The sequence below is a fragment of the Chlamydotis macqueenii genome, chromosome 3 (assembly GCF_036417535.1).
Source record: "Chlamydotis macqueenii isolate bChlMac1 chromosome 3, bChlMac1.mat, whole genome shotgun sequence".
NCBI lineage: Eukaryota > Metazoa > Chordata > Aves > Otidiformes > Otididae > Chlamydotis > Chlamydotis macqueenii.
Window position 1 is genome coordinate 71,923,859 of NC_141558.1, and position 18,323 is coordinate 71,942,181.

Here is an 18,323-nt window from a genome sequence, read left to right on the forward strand (position 1 = left end):
TTTGCCACAGCTGCCTCTATTTTCCCTCTCCCATTAGTACACCTTGACTCCCACAAAGGAGGTTTTTCAGTGCTTAGTGTTTGTTTTGCACGGGCCAAACAAAGCTTCACTTCAAATGTTGGATGCCTGCTAGAAAGTTAAGAGAGCTCAGCTCTTACACAACACTCCCACAAGCATTGGCAGGTAGCAGAAGTTTCTTGGTAACTTAGAGCCTTGGCTTTACATAAGCCACTAAGCAGGAATTACATGCCATCTTCTCTGATATGACTGGTTTTTTTAACCAGATTGATTTCATAAGCAATTCTTCTCTTTGCCCATGGACAAGGAGAGGTTTGTGAAGAAAGGGAAAGACCACCACTCCTTAGGTGAGCCACTTTTTTTCCCCCCTTATGTTGCCTTGTGATTAAAAGCAAAATCACTTGGATGGGCAACAACTTGGAGTGTAAGAGTTGGGGCAAGAAGTGTTTGGCCTCTTTCCACCTACTACTGTGCAGAAAAACAAGCAAAGCAGTGGCACAGAGCAGAGAGAAAAGTAACAGCTCTTCTTTCTGTTCACCAGAGAGGAGAGGTGCACTACCCCAGATACTGTGAAACAGCCTTAAAGCTAGGATTTCAGGAAGCTCTAAAGGCAGACGATAGGAAAATTCTGTTTAGCTTTTATTAAGTCAGCTTAACAAAGCAAAAACAAGGATAATTCAGTCACCTTCCAATTCTCAGCCACCTGTCCATAAGCAAAACCAGACCTCTAATGCATTGTAGAGGTGTAATATCTACAAGATTATTTTACCCAAAGTATCTTGCAAAAAAAAGCCTGTGTCTCTCAGAAAATATATCCAACTCAAAAGAGGAAGCTGAAGAAGCCATACGACTTGGATGCAGTCATTTAAATCTGAATCACGCATTTGCAGTCCAACCAGTATACTGTGCTGTCTACCAGCCAGCTTGAGAGGTCAGAGTGGGCACTCTGAAGATCTGCGAGATACTCTTGCTTCTCACTAAAGAAATTGAAATTCACTGTGGAGGAAGGAAAGAGGGAGGAGTGGGAGATTACCCTTTCTTTCACAACCTCCTCAACACATCTGGCACCTTCAAGAAATTTTAGAACATCAACTCAATATGCCCAAGTGAAACATATTTCAGACATCTGCTCCTCCCCTGCCTTCTCATCAAGCTTTTTCATACAGTTTTGTTCCTCTTTTAGTGCTAGAAGTGGTACAATTATGGGTAACAAATGCAGAGTGTCATGGTTTAACCCAGCCAGTAACTAAGCACAACACAGCTTCTTGCTCACCCTCCCCCAACCCCATGGGATGGGGGAGAGAATCAGAAGGGTAAAAGTAAGAAAACTCAGGGGTTGAGATAAGAACAAATTTAATGATTGAAATAAAGTATTATAATAATAATAAATTGTAATGAAAACAACAAAAAGAGAAACAAAATCCAAGAAAAACAAGTGATGCAATCGCTCACCAACTGATGCCTGCCCAGTCCCTGAGCAGCGATCACTGCCCCCAGGCCAGCTCCCCCCAGTTTATATGCTGGGAATGACATCATATGGTATGGAATATCCCTTTGGCCAGTTTGAGTCAACTGTCCCGGTTGCGCCCCCTCCCAGCTTCTTGTGCACCTCCAGCTTTCTCGCTGGCACAAGAAGCTGAGAAGTCCTTGACTTAGTGTAAGCAGTACTTAGCAACAACTAAAACATCAGTGCATTATCAACATTATTCTCATACTAAATCCAAAACACAGCATTATGCCAGCTACTAGGAAGAAAATTAACTCTATCCCAGCCGAAACCATGGCACACGGGCAGCCCTCAAGCCAGACCTGTCAGCTTCACATTAATACTGTGTTTTTACAAGTGAGCTGCCTGACACCTGCCTTTGTATGCTCATTTCTTACAGAGCCCAAAATCTCCACTCCGGGTGCTTAACACATTCTTCTGAGCGAGCGCGTGAGGGCTCACAATTTACAGCTGAGAGCCTAGATTCTGGCTCAGTTATAGGATTTAGGCCTTTAAAGAAGTCGGGTACATAAAGTCATTCAATCATGACATACTTCTGGATCTGTGAACAGGTTAAGTTATTCATGCCATGGGATCTGTGACCCAGGGAATTTAAATAACTCAAAACTTTCTGCCCATGTCAGAGACCAGAGAAGGAAAAGATTTACTCTCTGATAGTTTGGGACCAATATTTATGTTTTAACAACCCAATAAAAATACTAAAGATTTTTTTCTCTCAGTGTTTAATAAAGTGCTACATCATTTTTTCGCTACAAACAGAGCAATTCTGCAGGGGATTTAGAAGGGGCAGCCAATTAGCCTATTTTCAACACCCCAGTTGTGCCCACTGGAGGAGTTAAACCAATAGCAAAAACACAGTACTAATTACTAATCTCCATGATTACATGGAAAAAGAATCTCATGTTGCAATGCAGCTGGTTTTAAGCTGGACATTTTCTGCTATTCTCCTTCAACAAGGATACGGACAAACGCAAAGATGCAACAATACTTCTGGTCAGCAGGCAGACTCAGACCTGAAGACAGCTTTATTGTCCCTTGTTTACAAGGCATTGGTTTCAGTGAGGGCTGACACAAACAGACCCCAACGTATCTGGGACTTTACAGGAGCTCCTGTGGCAACCAGCCCTCAACACATCCTTAGATGCTGTACTCACAACTGCCTTAAACTGACCTAAATACGTGGTCCTGCCAAAGGGGTTGTCCTGCCACCCTCAGGCTCTCTGGTGCCAACACCAGGTGCTTATCAGCTGTCGAGCTCTTTTGACAAGACAATGGGCACTTGTTCTCCTTTGCTTTCACAGAGCCAGGTTTCAGCAGGACCAGCTCCCAGGCTGGCTACATAAGCAGCCTCAGTGCCAATGCCCACAGGAGGGAAAGGGAGTGCTGGGCCATCCCCCTTCCAGTAGGGTCCAGCCTTACAGTGACAAACCCTCTGCTCAATCCCAGACAAGCAGCCCACCCTCACCTCAGGTTTGCAACACCTGTGGCAGCGTGGCTCTTAGCCAAGCAGGGGTCTTTGACATACAGTTTACAGAGGCAGGAACACTGGCCCTCCCCCTCTGCCCCACCAGAGACCCAGCAAGGAGTTTGTCTAACAACACTAGGTATTCACCAGAGCTGCACTTTGAACCAGCACCAAGACTGTGCTGGCTGCCAGAGAGAGCTTTGATTTAAGCAGTCTGTCCTTCAGGGGAGAAAGAACCAGCCTGGTCACCCTCACACCTACCTACCCAGCACGACAGCACCCTTTGGGCTGAGCAGAGCAAAATGAAAGAAAGCCTCTGCCCTGGGGGCTCACTTGCCTAACAGAAAGGGAGCCACAGAGCACCAGGCAACCAAGAAAGGGGTATTATAAAGCCACACTGGTTCCTGATACCATTTCACTGGTTAAACTAAGGGAAGGGGCCTTGTGGAGGTGATTTCTGCCTCCTAAAGAGGAGCACAGGAACCTTCTTTCCTATTCACGCACATGGCACCAAATATATTGGTGCATACTGACTGTGTTTTCCAATACTGAGCTGAAAAGAGGGAAGGACAGATCAGGAAAGGAAAGCATGGAGGGCTGAGACAAGCACGCTTCCCTTCTGGCTATAGCAACAGGAAGAGCTTTTGGTATGGGGTGAAAATGCAAACTGTATCTATATTCACAGAAAGCTATAGAGCACGGTCTACCAAATACACTAAATGAAGGAGATGAACAACACATGCCAGACCATCAAATGGACCCATTAGGTTGCAGGGTATCCGGCAAGATTTTCCTTTTTTTCCTGTGTGGATAGATTCAAACCATTAGGTCCCATTCAAAACAAATCACACAATGTTTAAGAGCCAAAAGACCAAACTCTCAAAACTACATGGCAAAAATGAAAGGGGACACAAACTAGGCCAGTACTAAGTATTTCTTGTAATGGAGCAGCTGAGGTGGGAATACAATGACTCCTGCTTTACAGCAGTCTCATGAAGGCTGCAGGAGTCACCATTTCTCTCGTTCCAGATGTCCTTCATGCAAGGGACCTCTTTCCTCAACTGCAATAAATCACCTTTATGGATTTTGATGAAACTGGGCCAATTCAAACTAGCATTAGGATCTAGCCTTGGTTTGTCTTTTAATTTCATGCTGCAACATCACTGTGCAGCAAACCAACCGAAATCCTTTGCTTTGCCTTTCATCCATCACAAATAATACCAGTGCAACACCGAACAGCTGCTATAGGCTGGCACAATACTTAATAATCCACTTGAGACTTAAAATTCCTGCTTATATAAATTGTTCTCTTTCATGGCAACTAGAGCAAGAGAATCAGTCTTCCTTTGCTATATTTAGATGAAGAGAAAGCTCTGAGCTGACACTAACAGCCTGATCTCCTAAGTTTCAGCTGTAAAAATTACTGCTGTCGGTAAATACAAAGATGAGGAAAAAACTTTAAGAAATTCTAAGTGTTGGGGCCAAAAAGATTTCCAGGTTCTTGCCAATAAAGCCAAAAGATGCATGCTGCTAAAGTCACTGGGGACTTGGAACACACCTCAACGGTCAAAAGAGACCTTGCAAATGCCATTCACTTTCAGCCCCAGAATGCAAAAGTAACAACAAAGCACAAGACACTATGGGAAGCTGTGGAGATTTGTAGCTCTCTTTCTCTGTTTTAGGGCACACCAACATTGCTGAACTAGCACTGCTTTCTCTTGCCCCACGAGAGAGGCACACCACATAGCCCCTGAGGGTTATTTTGCTGGCAGAGCTCAAATCAGACCCTCCCCAAGAAGGATTATTTTGCCAGTGCTAAGCTCAAACATACTAGCAGTCAACTTCTTGACGTAGCACAAAGGTGCCGCAGCCCCACAGGCCTACTTACACCCATAAAACCTCAAAGTTTGGGTCAAACTTCACATGCAGGAGCAGCTTCTCGCGGCAGCCCTAATGCTGCTGGGGGCACCTGAGCCAGCTGGTGCTGGAGGTGACACACCAGGGACATCCAAGCACACCCGTGCTGGGGCTGGGTTCCTGTCTCCCACCCGAGCACCCAAGAGGAGCCCTGGGTGCCCCCACTCACCCTCGGTTCTGCCGCGAGTGGGAACAGCGTACGCAGCGGGGCTGGGTCAGCTTCCGTGCCCGTCCAAGCGCATGGCCGGCCCGGCCACCCACGCAGCGGCTGGCGGAGAGAGAGAGAGAGACAACAGGCGCTTAAAAAAAAAAAAAAAAAAAAAATTACGAAAGGTAAAAAACTCTAACCTGTCAGTCAGAGATTTTGCAGGAGGCCGAGACCCTGCACCCGTGCCGGCGTCCTCCCCAGCTGCCGCTAAGGGTGTGCTGGCGGCGCTTCCAAATGAAACCCCGGACAGCAGGCTGGGACGCCACCCCTCAGCAGAAATCTCTATGTTTATATTTTACCCACATATATACACAAGCACACGTGTTTTGTATATACACATATATATAACATGCGCCTATATAAGAATATACACACGCACGCACACAGTCATCTATAAAACTTTCACCGTAAGGAGCCAGCGAGGCTGCCGGGCCTCCTTCCCCTCGCCCCCCAGCCTCCGGGCCGGGTCCCGGCGTGGAACGGAGGAGCCTAGCGCAGCGAACCGGCCCCCCCAGCCCCTGCACGAACACTGGCACGGCACGGCACGGCAGCGATACAGCCAGAGCCGCGCTGCCCCGGCTCGAGCAGACCCCGCCGCTGTTTACCTACTCCCGGCACAGCCACCGGCTCCGCTCCTCTCTCATTGGCTCCGCCGCACTCTGGCCCCAACGCCGGCCGGGAGGACGAGCACGCTCGCCGATTCACCGCAGCGACTGTCGCTCGGGGGGTGCACCCGCCTACCGGCCATGCTCCTACAATGGGGGAGAAGGGTGGGAAGAGGGACGGCCAATAGGAAGGCGGTCCTCCGCGCTCTCTTGCTCCGTGCTGAGGGCGGTGGCTGAGCCGCCATAGTGGGGCGCGGCCCGCAGCCCTCGGGCGTGTTCAGGGGGAGGCACTGTGGCTCCCGCAACCGGGCGGTGGTGCCAGGGCTTTTCCCTTCAGCGGTAGCGAGGGAGAGCGAGGACTCAGCTCAGCTGAGGCCCTGTCCTGCCGGCCGCCGTTAAGCGGCGGGGCGCGGCGGTGAGTGGCTCCGTGGAAGGACTCAGTGTGTAGGGAACAGGAGTGAGCTGCCGGGCAAAGCACCGTCGCCCTCCCCTCAGGCTTGATAGCTGCACCCTCACAGCTGGACACCTGAAATGCGTAATGCCAGTGAAAGGCCCTTTTAAGCTAATTGCTTGAAAATGCCTGGCTTTACACCCGTAACTTAAGTTTTTACGGACCGTGTAACTCACTGGGCAACGGGTGGTTTTAAGGCATTTAAATGCTTATCGACGGCCTTCGGTAAATGGGAAAGCTATGTGAGTGTGCAGATCCGGATTGAAATTACAAGGTAAGGGGGAAGCATGGAGGAGTAAATAGAGAAACCAGAGGAAATGGCCCAAAAATGGTTCTTTAGGAGTTGTGTCTGACCTCTGCTCAGTTTATAGATCAGAGGGATGAATAAAGGAAAACGGCAAACACGCATTATTTGCTATAGGTATGAGAGGTTTGTATTTTCAGAGTGTAAGACTTTTGGTCTTACACTCTGAAAAATAGCATGACAGTAAGCAAGATAATCCTGTAGACAGATGAAACTGTTTTTCAATCAGCATACAAACCCCTCCTGCGCCTCTGTTCCCATTGCTTTATCAAGCAACAGTTAAGTGAAATTAAGATTCTGGCAGCTCTGTAGCACTTGCTCATCATCTCTGGGAGCAGAGATACAGAATGGAGTAACGGTAAATTCCCTCTGCTGCTGTTGTTGCTTAGGAAGAACCTCAGGCACAGACACAGAGTATTTGCAGCAGAGCTTCGCTTTCCTCTTTGCTTTGTGCTATCCGTGATGATCTTGCGTACAAATGGAATGAAGGGCAAGATGGTAAAGAAGGAGACGCAAGGTATGATAAGTGAACTGCCCTGCTATATATCATGGAACAAAACTGAATTTTTTACAGATTCCAGATCTAAGTTGCCCATCACATTATTTTCCCCAAATTTTCCTGCACAATATTGGTGACAAGTGATATACCTTCCTTGTACCTGTAATCCTTATTTTGAGCCACTGTCCACACAGAAATAAGTTACACGTAAAATTCTTCAGAGCCCCAAAGAACTGCCCATCAAAGCATGACCAGCTGTCCTTTGCCAAGGTAAAGTCAGTTTGGGAAAATTGACCAAAATGTGTGCTTGGCTGCATTCTTCACTAGGAGAGCATCAGAGCTCTTTGTAACAGGTTTCTCTCAAAGGCTGTGTCTATCCTTGGTCTTTGTGCTGAGCTATTGAGTTCCTTTTCTCTGGAAACTTGATCTAGCTGGAGGTTTTTCTAAAATGGAAATTTCTATGATTAATTGAATCCTTCACACATTGTACGCTCAGTGGCTTGTCAGGTTTGTTTAATACTAGGAGAAGGAACAATTTTGGGTTGCACTCAGATTTTCCACAACTGACAGCAGTTTTATAGCCTTTTACTTTTTTTTTTTGCGGAGCTTACGTATCTGACACAAATTTGGAATAACAGTAAAAATATTTATCTGTTTTAAAACATTTTACATCTTCAAAGCCAAAGCATTGACAGTCTGAACTGTGCTGCTCTTCACCTTACTGGCAGCTGGCCAGTCCAGCTGAGCCTGCCCAGAGTCATCACTGAGCCAGCAACAAGCACGTCCCAGTGAAACCCCTGGCCTGCCATAAATCCGTGCAGGCAATAGGTAAGTTGTTCTTAGGCCCGTTAAAGTCACTGGGGCTGTGTGCAGATTTCACCCATAGAGAGTGATTTGCTGAGTTAGGAGCAAATGTGTTTTCTTACGGGTGAACTTTCTTCATTTTTCGCTAACACCCATCAGTATCTCCCGTATTCTTTTCTCCCTCAGCTCACTCCATTGCTACCATGGAATGGACACAGCAATCTTTGCTAATTAACACTTTTTCTTGCTCACTCTTCTTCCCTTCTTATGCTGTTTTTGCAAATTCTAGGTTAATTTCACTGCCCTTCCTCTGTCCAGTTCCAGTCAGAAGTATAACTATATTTACCTTTATCTTGGTAGATGCCTAGGGCTTGCAAATAATTTGTATTATCAACGCCACATGCCCTAGAATTCTGATGTGGGTTTCCCTTTTCCTCCAAATCATGAAATTTTGAATAGTGATACTAAGTGGTTTTCATTTGCCTTCTGCTTTTTTAATCACTTAGGAGATTTTAATTGCTAACACCTGTTTTGCTATTTTTTTCCTTCAAATAGCACACAGAGAGAAGTGAGGTTTTTTCCGCTTCCTTTTTCAAGTGAAAACTGAGATTTCCACGCAATCCCAAGGCCCCTGAAATGGCCCTGAGTTGGGCAGCCTCTTAGGAAGCAAGCTCTCTTTGATTCAGCAGCAGATAACAGATAACCAATTCAGCATGTGGGTATCAGAGGATATAAAGACCTAAAGGTTGACTAAAACCCATGCTCATAATCAGGCTGCAAGACAACAGAGATGAGGGAGTCAGGCCTTGTCCCATCCTTACTAACAGCCTTCTTAACTGCTAGGTGGGCTTTGTTTCCTTCTTCCAGGGGCTGAAGGGGTGGCAACTGGTTTTACAAGCCCAGTTGACCTTTCTCAGCAGCTTCAGAAGCTAAACTTGCAGCTTTTTTTTTCTGTCTTAGAAATGCTGCTCTTGCGTATGAAGGGCTCTGGGAGAAGAGAAAATTAGCATTAATTACATGGGCGTCTAGTCAGGTCTCTGGCCTGAAGTTTAGAGACAAATTCTTTGCTTCTTTCCACATTCTCACTGGATCCTCCCTTTTGCTCGCACTCTGTTGGGTGAGAGAGTTTTTTGAAAAATTACATGTACTGCAGCCTTCATGAAAGCACAAGAACTGATGGTGCTGGGGCCATGGGTACATGAAACGCAGCTGTCTTTCTGAGGATGTGTATTCTGCCTGCCTCCTTTGTAGTTTTCAGAGGCAAAAAATCTAGCTTAACTCAGTGTTACTCTTCTGTACCCTAAAGTGTTTAATGGGATGATAAAGAGTTGTTTCAGTCTCTCCTTCCTTGAGAGTTACTACCACATTGCTTTCAGTCAGAATGTCCCTTCACATGTTTTTTTCATAGCTGCATCACATGAGAAGCATCTGATCTGAGAGCTAGTTAAAAGACTCTTTGAGCAAAGCCCCGCATTGTGTTCATATGGCCATCAAAAATATTTCTGCTTTTTTTCTCTTCTTTAAACAGATCTGTGAAGTCATTTCCTTGAAGGATCTCTCTCAGATGATGTAAAGTATGCCCATTCCTAGATGTTGTGGTTGAGCCCTGGTCACCACACAGTTTCTTGCTCCCCCTCCCCAGTGGCATGCAGGAGAGAATTGGGAAGAAAGGAAAACTCGTGGGTCAAGATGAAGACAGTTTACTAGAATAGGAAAGGAAAACTACAATAATAACAAAATATAAGGATACTAAAATATACAAAATGAACAATGCACGATTTCTCACCACCCGATGTCCCAATGACCAATACAGCCCATCCTAAGCAGCGATTACGGAAACAAAACCAAGCAGCAAGCAAAGGAGTGAAAGGGAGCCAGCAAGGTAGAGAGAGCAATGCCAGCGAGCAAGAGAAAGATACCCCTGTCGTGGGCAATCCCCGCTTACATACTGAGCGTGACAGTTTGGGTCAATTATTCTGGCTATCTCTCTCCCAGCTTCCTGCACCGGCACATAAGTGAGACCTGGAAAGCTGGACAGTGTCCTTGGTCTCATTAGCAACAACTCCTAACATCAGTGTGTTTATCAACATTCTTACATACAAAATCCAAAACACACCAGCTACTGAGAGGAAAATTAACTCAATCCCTGCTGAAACCAGGACACTAAGAAAATTATGTGACAAGCCACATCACAGCTTTTTGATTTGGGTGATCTGTGTCTCTCGCCAGAAGCAATTGTTGCCAGGCTGGTGGTTGTTCTGAAGCACATAGGGACATTCTGTGGGGTTGCCCTAATGTGCTCCATTTTAGTGCTTAGACATTTACAGTACGAGATCTCAGGGAGTTTTTCATCACAAACTGTTACAATCCTCTAAATATGTCCAAGGAATTGTGACTGTTTTATTTCAGGAAGTATAAGTAATACCCGGAAATAGGACTACAGACACAAACACTGAAATGCTCCCTTGGCTTTCGAATGGCAACAGATACAACACCATCTGTCAAAATAGCATTAAAACCTCTTATGCTTACACAGAATATATGAATAGGGTTAGGCCCAGCATATCTGAGGTTTTAAGCTGGAATAAGCAGTACTTTTCAAGAGTCTTGCTCTGTTCATCTGTAAATCTGCAATCCCTCAAGGAAAGGTACTGAATACCAAAGTAAATATTTTTCTCATAACTGAACGAGATCTAATGATTAAGCTTAACATGAGCAGGCAATGCGCCCTTGCGGCCCAGAAGGCCAACCGCGTCCTGGGCTGCATCAAGAGAAGCGTGGCCAGCAGGTCGAGGGAGGTGATTCTCCCCCTCTACTCTGCCCTGGTGAGACCCCACCTGGAGTACTGTGTCCAGTTCTGGAGCCCCCAACACAAGAAGGACATGGACCAGTTGGAGAAGGTCCAGAGGAGGGCCACGAAGATGATCAGATGGCTGGAGCACCTCTCTTATGAGGACAGGCTGAGAGACTTGGGGCTGTTCAGCCTGGAGAAGAGGAGGCTCTGGGGAGACCTGATAGCAGTCTTCCAGTACCTTAAGGGGGCCTACAAGAAAGATGGGGAGAGGCTGTTTAGTAGGGCCTGTTGTGATAGGACGAGAGGTAATGGTTTTAAAATAGAGGGGGGTAGATTTAGATTAGATATTAGGAAAAAATTTTTTATGATGCGAGTTATAGAACACTGGAATAGGTTGCCCAGAAAGGTGGTGGAGGCCCCATCTCTGGAAACGTTCAAGGCCAGGCTGGATGAGGCTCTGAGCAACCTGACCTAGTCAGGGATGTCCCTGCTCCTTGCAGGGGGGTTGGACTAGATGACCTTTGAAGGTCCCTTCCCACCCTAACCATTCTATGATTCTGTGATTCTATGATAAGATTACTTAGCATGCAGCCAGGGCTCATGACAGAGTGCCACATGTGGATGGGTATCATATTGATGTCACACTTCTGTGTGGATTTCTAAAGAGTGATCCCACATTGGTGTATCCATGAAGCCTCAGATCCAACCAGAAAGTTTAGACTTATGCTCCAGTACTGAAGAGCATGGTATAGCCTTCTGTCTAAAACAGCGATAAAATAAGGATCCAAAGTCCCCTAGACTGTAAACTATTGATCCAGCTCTTGGAAGCACATCTGCATACTGGGGGATACTAACCAGATACTAACCACAACTGGGGATACTAACCAGTTGTGCCATGAATGTTCATTCAGTACATGTGTCCCATGGTATTGCGTAGACCTGAGATCATCTCATGGTCCATTCATTCCAGGGTCTATAGCATCATAGGAGCTGTGTAGACGACTGCTGTCTAATGTGTGTAGAAATGAGCTACAATGTGACTCAAATCAAATAGATGAGGCCAAGGTGGTGGGAGTGGAAGAGGAATCAAACCTGGTTAAGTGTGCAGTCAGAAAGCAATTGGTGATGCATCCAATTCAATGCAATACCACCAAAGTCCTGCTTTTAAGCACAGACTGATCAAGCAGGAGGAGGACTGCTCCAATGGGAGTGCCCTGTGTCTGCCTCAGAGCAGGAGCAAAGCTCAGCAAAGCTCCTGCTGCCATGGTGCCCTCTGGACCACTGTCTCATTCAGACAATTTCTCCTGCTTCCTTATGTACATGTTTTGTCCAGTTTTGCTAAAAAATCAGATGTCTCTTTAGGAGACAAATGCACCAACATGAAAAGCAGTATTATGCCTTTGAAGTTGTTGGTATCTCTTTGGTTTTCCAGATCTTGGGACAAATCCTTCAGACAATCCTATGTTCTGAGAAATCAGCGGATCTGTTCATGTGACTTGGAAAACTGTGAGTTAACACTGCTCTGCTCTGCCTGAAGTCAGTGATAAATCAATAGACTTTAACTGAAATGAGGTCAGTCCCGGGAAAAAGGAAAATACGTGTCTAACATATTTTTAAAATGCACATGACAGACAAAGTAAGATGTTCCCCATAACTATGCAGATGAACCTGTGTAATTTACTTGGGCCCCCTGCTGGGGTTCATCTTGGGGAGGATGTGGGTAAGGAATGTCAATTATACATTAATATTCAAATAAATCCTTCCCGGTTGTATTTCAAGGAGGTTCCGTCCTCCATAACCTGTAAAAGAGAGTCCTGCTGTACGCACTAGGGGGCAGAGGCCTTCTATGCATGGCCATCTCCTTGGTAGCTGGATTAGCTGTTTGACAGACACATCTGCAGCTTCAACTCGGTTACGCTGTGTGATAATCCTTTGAGGGGATTTTATTGCAATCAGATGCCTGTGAAATGCATCAGGTGCTCCTATAGCCCTCTGTGGAGGAATTTTCGGTTAAATGTCCCATGTTGCAAAACTCCCAACACTACCAGAGCAATTGTTTCGAAGCCACGCTGTTTGCCACGTTCCACCAGACTACTAAGGCACTCAGATTCAGCCCAGCTTCTCTCTGCTGGCACAGTTGTATCATGACCAGTGTTCCCATTGCTGGAGCTACAACTGCAGCAGCAATGGCAAGAAATCTGAGAGAATATAGACAAAGAATATATTTTTCACTCCCCTAAGGGGTAAGAGGAAAAATGTCCTATTTTGATTTTTGTTTTAAAAAAAGGAAGGCTTAATTGCTGTCTGTTTCTGAACTTCACTCATGTACTCATGCTAAGCAGTGGTTTTCAAAAGAATCCATTGTCATATTTCTGCAAGCTTCTCTGCACAGAAGCACTTAGAATAGTTTATCTTACTAACTTTTAAAGTAAATTAAGTAAGTTTGTTTTAAACCCCTTCCCCTTCAGCAGGAGTGGCCCTTCCTAAAATAGCCTTTATTGGCATTTAGTTTGTTTAACTTTGCACTAACACCATTTAATCAAGCCTTAAATTAGGTTTTGAACCAACTTAGTTAAACTGGTTCAAGCCAGTTTGGTTTTCAGTTATGCAGTAACTGAAGAGTTTATTACATTTTAAGATAAATGAAATAAGGGGGTTCATACAGGGATTTTCTCCTGATCAAACAAAGCAGTTTTAAGGCAAATCTGCAGTTAAACCCCTGTGGCTTTTCAAAGCCTTGAGGCTTTATTTTTTCTCCTATACAATGAAACTGTAGATAAGTTGAAGAAAAAAAAAAAACAAAAAAATTTATTTTATGTGTCAGGGAGGTTCAAGCATAGATCTCAGATTAAGGAAATAACAGTAACTAGTACCTCCTCGTCATCTTCTTTATGACTTCCCTCCTCTCTTCCCCATCTGACAAGCATCAGTTGCTTCAAGAAGAACTTCAGAAGTTAAGTATTTTTAAATTCTGCAAGGTCTTGCACTTTGCTAATGAATCATACTCCTCACTTGTAATTTTTTGTAAGCGCAATTAAGCTCGCCTTTTTCCATTCCATTGCTGTATTTCACCCAAAACACCTTGGTGTTCCCATACATCTCACAGATGTTTTCATGTAACAGTGATATATGTTTCCAGAGCAGCAAAACTTTGCAGGCATTATGGGTGACACTCATCCTTGGTCAACAACAGTCCTCATGAAACACAGTCATACTGCAACTGTCATAGAGAGGCCAGAGTTGACTGTTGGTGGTGGATAAGCTCTGTCCATTTGTCTCCCAAAGCCCAGGCAGAGCCTGGAGATCATTTCAGCCAGGGCTGTGTTGAAGTACAGCTCACATAACAATACACAATAGTCAAGGAGAGAGAAATGAAAGAGAACAGCACATAGATCTGACATTGTCAAGATTAAGTTAGCCTGGCAGAAAGTCATTACTCAATAGAGAATTACAGAGGAGGGAGCATTGCAAAGAAATAAAAATCACAGACAGTCATTGGAATACAAGCTACAGGTTTTCCAAAATGTCTGTGGTGTCTATGGAGGTGTATTTGCTTTTTCCTAAATCCGCATAAGGAACTGAACGTTTGCACAGACAGAAACAGTGTGGTCCTACTATAAGGAGGAGGGGAAAATAGCAGAAAAAAAAAAAAACAGTGCACTGTGAAAGAGCTGATGTGAGAACCTGAGCAAAGGGAAGTGTTGCAGAATGTGGATGAGTGCTCAGTGATGCAGCCTGAGTTCACTAACACAGCCCTTCTGCAAAGCAGCCCTGGGAAAATGTACACCTGAGGCAGACAGTCTGCTTGGTTTCTGCTTGATTCAGTCAGGAGCTTTTCTGTGCTTGAAATCCTTGGTAAAAGAATACCACTGCTCTTAGGACACGTTGCCTGACAGTCACCAAGCAGTTCAATTCCAGCATCTGTGCTGTCACTGAAGGCAGCATAAAACTCAGCAAGACGGAGGGTGGGTGTAATGCTGTTAGAAGAACTGCAATACTCATATCCAAAATAAAAATTTACAGTTCTTCATGACATGTAGGGAAGATGCAGTTTCCTCATCTTCCCTATCAAGTCAGATGAGTTTACCCCTACAAATGTCAAGAAAAAGCAAATGCAACTCCACAGATAGCTCCATGTTATTTGTGCAGAGCTTACTCCTTGTACTCAAATGTGAACACAAAAGCTGTGGTAAGTAATGTCAAAATCAGATATATTATTTAAAAAGAAGAAAGATGCCTTCACTGTCATTTAGAAAAGGAAACAGTAATGGTGGTGACTTTCTGTGTAAGCAAGTGTAGCATATAAGAGATGAACATTTCCCATGCACTCATTTCAAATGCTGAATTTTGAGATGCTTTGGGCCTCATTATTATACATGCTGAGCAGACAAAAAATCCACGCTTCGTGAAAGTCACGAGGTTCATTAAAGTTATGGCTTTCATGAAGGAAACTGGACTGGTTCTTCCAGAGACTTCCTTTTAGACATGCAGAAATAGAGACACAAAAAATCACTAGCCAGTTCTTAAAATGTTGGTCTTCACCTCTCCCTGCCTTAGTTTTCCCATCTGCACAGGAAAGATGATAATCACCCTGAGTGAGAAGTGCCTTGAGGCACTCCCTCCAGGGAGAGGGTAGCAAAGTGCTATGTCGTTTATGAAGATGAGCAAGGCCCACTGTACTGCACACAATGCCAACACTTAGATCATTTCTCACCCACCTCTGCTTTCCTCCCAAAACTGCGTTTCTGTCTCCTCTATGTTTCTCAGAGCTTTTCACACTCCTGTTTATTTCAACATTTATACAGGAGGTTCCGTAACATCATCATCATTTAATTCTTCCACTCAGTGCCCCTGTCTTAAAAGCCAGTTAAATCATGTCACCTCTTGAAATAATTCCTTGTCTCAGACGGGCAGTATGAGCTTTTTATAAGCTCAAAGCCTACTCCGCTTATTCAGGGAAGATTCCTTGGGAATCCTGAATCAAGTCTAGCCTTCAGATCCTGCTCTGTGGTTAAAACAGTCAATGCTACAGCACATGCACTCGGCAGGTGATGGCAGATGAGTTTTCCTAGACCTTGAAACAATTAAGTTGCTCCCACTGTAGAGGTTATATCTGAACACACAATCTTGATTCTAATCGCAGTGCTGAGCTAATGTGTCTAATGGTCTCTGAACAGCTACCTTGTGCCCACTAAGTGAATAAGGAAGCTAGCTCTTCTGATAGTGAGGAGAGCCTTTCACCGCTAGAACCAGAGTTGTTTTGCTGTGGAAAGGAAGTGTGAGATTTGAGCAGCAAGGACAGAAGAGCTTGTGGCTTCAGCACTGATTTAGGATACTGATAGTCCAGGCTGGCTTCCCAGTTCCTGCACAAACTTCCTAAATGTTCATACAACAGAGAGATGGGAACCTTGCCGAGGCCTGACTTGTTCCTTAGAGACTAAAGTCTTGGACAGAGAGGCTCCCGCTTATTATATACATGTTTTTTTTCACGTATGTCAATGAGGTTCTGACTCTTAAGGTCATTTGAATAAATTTTCAGTTTGATGGCTGAGCCAAATAAGTCAGAGTTGGAGTGAAATCAGTTTGAACTGATCCATAGTAGAGATATCTGGCTTTTATTTGCATTCACAAGAAAAACTGTAAAGTATTGCTCTGAGTTGTAGAACATACTTTATTCAAACCAAAATGAAATATTTCCTTCTGAAAATACTTATAGTGAAAAAAAGTTAAATAGCAGGCTAACATTATAAAACTGCTGATGGTAGTGGCCACCTCTTCTGCAAAGGCAAGCACTCATGCAGGCAGTGTAAAACCCAGATCAGAATATCCTCTCCATCTGAGAGGATCTGACCCACGTCTCCCATTTCTCACGGAAGCATCTTCTCAAAGCTGTTCTACATCCACCAGATTTAGTCAAAGGGAGGAACTTTGCCTGATGGTGTGATCTCTTTTGTCTTGTGCTTTGATCTTGTAAAGCAAATACATTTCTGACATACTGAAATAGTTCCTTGCAATGTTAACATAATTTTTGGTTCAGACAAACTATACTGCAAAGTTGATGGACAGTCAATCATTCTAAGCATGTGCTGAAATAGGCCAGTTGTCAGCATCTCTTATTGTTCTTTGTTGGTTTATTTTAACTATCCAATCGGCTCCTATAAATAGAACATAATCTGTTGAAATCTATAAAAGAGTGGAAAAAGCATACAAATGATACCAGCCTGCTGGGGACTTTTCCAGAAGGACTTCTCCTTTCTTTGTGATAAAGAAATATGAATTAAAACTTATGTTCAAGGGACGTACCAAATACTTTGATCTAAATTTTAGCTTATAGTGTTGGGAGGCTTTTTGGTGTAAAAATATTTCTCATGAAGTCTGAAACAAGTATAAGTTGACTCATGGAAGAAAAATTGAATCATAAAGAACAGCTACTTGAACATACACAGCAATGAACCCAAACACCTCCAGTAGTGTCTGGAAATTGTAAAATTGTGACTCTTGGGCCACAAAGATCGTCAGAGGGCTGGAGCACGTCTCCTGTGAGAACAGGCTGAGAGAGTTGGGGCTGTTCAGCCTGGAGAAGAGGAGGCTCCGGGGAGACCTTGTTGCGGTCTTCCAGTACCTAAAGGTGCCTTATAGGAAAGATGGGGAGAGATTCTTTAGCAGGGCCTGTTATGATAGAACAAGGGGCAATGGCTTTAAAATAGACTGAGGTAGATTCAGACTTGATATAAGGAAAAATTTTTTTACACTGAGGGTGGTGGAACACTGGAACAGGTTGCCCAGAGAGGTGGTGGATGCCCCATCCCTGGAAACATTCAAGGCCAGGTTGGACGGGGCTCTGAGCAACCTGATCTGGTTGGGGATGTCCCTGCTCCTTGCAGGGGGGTTGGACTAGATGACCTTTAAAGGTGCCTTCCAACTCAAACCATTCTATGATTCTGTGGCATCTAACATCGGTGCTGTCTCTAGTGTTGAGGTCCAATCCCGTTGCCTGTAGCTTCACTATTTGGATGGCTGATGCAAGCAGGGCAATGAGCGTATGCTGGAGTTTGGCAGGGTGGTGGCCTTGGCATAGCAACAGCAGCGGCTGCTGCCAGCATGGACATTGAAAGCCATGGCTCACAGAAGGAAAGCACACTAGCCTAGGGAGCCTCCATAGCTGCTGAAGATGGATGCCCAAATGGAAATGTGGGAAGCCCCAGCCCTGGTCTAAAAAGACTGTTTGGTACAGGAGGTAGAATACAGTATGGTTAAGTATCAGATGCAGCAGAAGCTGCATCCTGGACACCAGCCAGGTTGTGTCTGTTGAGTTATGGTGATAGGGATGGATGGGCACTTCCAATCTGTGTTGTTGCTTCAGCACATGGCTTGGTAGGTGTGGAGGTGCTGGGTGCAGATGTCTGGGTGTCCTCCTGTGGAACTGATGCAAAGGAATCGTTCTCCTCTGCAGAAGCAGTTCCTATCACAGGCTGAATGTCTGGGCTCCTTCTCAGGCATCCTTCCTTCAAATCTGGGTCCAGTAAGAATGCAGCTGGTGCTGTGCTTTTAACACCAGCACTTTGTTTACAGGTTCACAGCAGGTGGAGATAATCTCTCTTGAAATAGGGGTTATAATAGAAGAGTAACTAAAAAATACAAAGGAGAGGAGTTAGTTGCCATCATTTCCAGATTGAGAAAGACAAAGCTATGATAACAAAGCAGTTGATTAAAAAAAAGACAAAGCTGGATATTAAAAAGGCCTCTTAGGG

At 44.7% G+C, this 18,323-nt stretch overlaps 1 protein-coding gene across 1 annotated transcript in view; it reads right to left on the reverse strand.

The window, feature by feature from the left end:
* PSEN2 (presenilin 2) overlaps positions 1-5,204 on the reverse strand; it is a 17,336-nt gene extending 12,132 nt beyond the window's left edge. Inside the window, exon 1 of the mRNA XM_086745043.1 lies at positions 5,077-5,204. The gene's annotated coding sequence lies outside the window, so the exon portion shown is untranslated. The remainder of the gene's footprint in view (positions 1-5,076) is intronic.
* Positions 5,205-18,323: the final 13,119 nt, after the last annotated feature.